Below are 3088 nucleotides of genomic sequence, written 5' to 3'. Positions count from 1 at the left end.
CTGCTTAATGTCATTTCTACTACGTCTAATCGTGGCGTGACTTTGAAAATACTTGGTATTATTATCCCCAAAGTTAGCTTTGTTTATACGAGTTTTTTTGTTGTAAATATACACGTTTGTAGTCAAGGAGTGCATCACGCTTTTTCAACCATCTCAATTGCGCGAGTTCTAAATCGGAAATATGAGATGAGCCTAGTTGATTTTGTATATTTTCTAACTTTTTTTCAGCAATTGAAAGTTGTCTAAAAATATTTCCAAAAGTAGACTGATTCCATTTCTTAGCCTTTTGTTTTAGAAGTTTGCATTTTTGGGAAAGACAGAACATATAAGATCCATGAAACTGGTATTGCCAACAACTTTTGACCATTTTACAAAAATCATTTCGGAGAGTCCACATGAGTTCAAAACGAAAAGGAGGGGCTTTCTTATGAACTTGGTCATGAAACTTCACGGAAATAGGACAATGGTCGGAGCTAGTGAAAGCGTGATGTACAAACTGCATGTTTGGATAACTTCTAATCCAATTAGGAGAGGCTAAGGCTCTATCAAGTATTTCAAAAACATTATCAGGACCAATTTTCTTTTTTCTCCAAGTAAAAAAAATTACCGGAAAATGGGAGATCTACACATTTAATATTACTTAAAAACTTAGTTAATCTCACACAACGCGCATTGGTAACCTTTGCACCCCCTTCTTTTTCACTAGGACTCTTTATTTCGTTAAGATCTCCTAGTAAAATGAAAGGCAAATGAAGATTGAGGACAAAACTTTGGAATTCATTCCAAAATTCCGATTTTTCAGAAACTTGTGCTGGAGCATAGACAAAAATAAGACAAAAAGTTACATTCGTCACTAAGTCACACACTTCACACGCAATGAATCTTCTCGACTTAAAAAAGACATTAATCGAAAGGTCAAAGAGATAGACTGTTTCCAAAATAACCAAATACCACCTGATAAACCGACACTAGGAATAAAATCGCATTGATTAAATACTAAATTCGCTGTCAAAAAAGGTTCTAGTTTATTAACAGATTTAGTGTCACAAATTGCTAATATTTTAATTCCGTTTGAAGAGCAAAAAAAATTTAATTCTTCACAGAAATTTTTTCTTTTGGTACCCTAACATTCCAAAAGGCAATATTCATGGAAAATAAAATAAAACCGTAACCAGTTTGTTGAGACAAAATTCAATCCAACGCACACTCTGTGAAATTCCCAAATCGCACGGAAAAGATAAGCTAAACAGTATGTTCCATAACGGAAAATAAAGAAACAACAAAAAAAAAATGGGCTCTACTACAAAAACTTTCAAGTTGGTAATAAGGTCCAACACCATTTCTTGTGGAAAATTTCACAGTGAAAGTAATCACAAAGACGCTTATAAATATTACCAAAACACAAGAGGTTGATACATCTAGATGGATTTCAAATTTGCAAGTGATGTTCCAAACGAATGTTTTAGCAAAATCCACAAAACGATCTGTTAGAGCTAACCTACTAGTTCTAAACCCAGAATTGGTTCTAGTTGACACAATGAAAAACCAATCCAGCTTCAAAAACCAAGGAGCTGAAATTCTTTACGCCTCATTATATAAAGACAAAATCTAACCCAAACATCAAGACATAAATGATGATCAATGAATTGATCTAAACTGAACGAGAACGCTAGAAATTGCCAGCAATAATACACCACTAGATTATCAAAGAGATAAATAACATCAACCCTCCCCTTAAAACCTTTAGGATAGCTACAAATTAAAACTCTGCCAAAAACAAGAGGCAAGGCGAAATCCATAGCATAAGAAAAAGACATCTTGAAGTCAAGTGTCAAACAGCTACTATTACATACCAAAAGCAAATCGGTATTACAAAATGGTACTAAAATTAGCCTGGACAGGACATAAATACTTCTAAGAAAAGCTGAAGAACTTGTGACTGAGAGAGCATCTTGATCGACACTTTCATCAAAGTAGACACAAATCTGGATAGAGCTCTCCCTGGCTAAATAAGAGAGCAACCAAGTGTTCACTAAGAAGGAAAAAGATAGATCAAAACACATGACTGAAAGAATGATTCACCATTTGTATAACATGCTTGCTTGCTTGCTTTGTATTGTGTCTAGCTTAGTTTGCTTGGAGACAAGCAAAGATTTGGTTGAGAGAGGTGTTCACTAAGAAGGAAAAAGATAGATCAAAACACATGACTGAAAGAATGATTCACCATTTGTATAACATGCTTGCTTGCTTTGTATTGTGCCTAGCTTAGTTTGCTTGGAAATAAGCAAAGATTTGGTTGAGAGGGGTTTTTTATTTTATTTTTATTTTTTTAAGGAAAGGAAACTAGGTTAATTTAAAATCAACCTATAACATCCATACGGATGAGAACGTAAAAGAAAATCAAAAGATTTTCAATTACCATAAAGAAAATCAGTTATTTGGAAGGATAAAAGGGCAAAAAGACTACGATTATCAAAGATAGAACCCTTTAAAAAAACACAAAATCACACAAACTCAAAAGACTGAAAAGGATGTTGCTAAAGCAAGTTGTACATTAACCTGGGAAAAAAGCAGCAAGATACTACTCAATTCAACACAAGCCTTGGAAAACAGATGAGTCCAAAACAGTGAAGAAAATCCGATCCGTAAAAGCTGACATTCGTTCTCCAAGTGATGCTTAAACCAAAAGAGTGAGATTTACCTCAAAATGCTATTTAAATCCTTGATTAATTAAAACTTCTTTAAACAAGACATATGACTAAATTTAGCTCTCTTAGGCTAAAATGGAGAACCAATAAAGTCGAGTCTTAGAGAAGGTAAAATAAATCAAAGGAAAAGACTGAAAAATATTTCTCTAAAAGATGAAGATCTACATTTATCTTAAGGAAAGAAGAAGATAATGAAAAAATAAGCTAAGAGTTGGGACAAAGAAGGAAGATGGGAGAACTGAGAAAGGGATCCCCAAATCCTTTTCTATATTCCGGTCTCCGATTTGAACCAGGTCGGTCGACTTGGACCTTTGAACAGACCTAGATCCAAAGATTCGAGACTTGCAAAAATGCAAAACGGAATTAAGACAAATAATTAC

The sequence above is a fragment of the Silene latifolia genome, chromosome 9 (genome assembly GCF_048544455.1).
Source record: "Silene latifolia isolate original U9 population chromosome 9, ASM4854445v1, whole genome shotgun sequence".
Taxonomy (NCBI): domain Eukaryota; kingdom Viridiplantae; phylum Streptophyta; class Magnoliopsida; order Caryophyllales; family Caryophyllaceae; genus Silene; species Silene latifolia.
The sequence above is the reverse complement of the archived record's forward strand: the minus strand, read 5'-3'. Positions refer to the sequence as shown.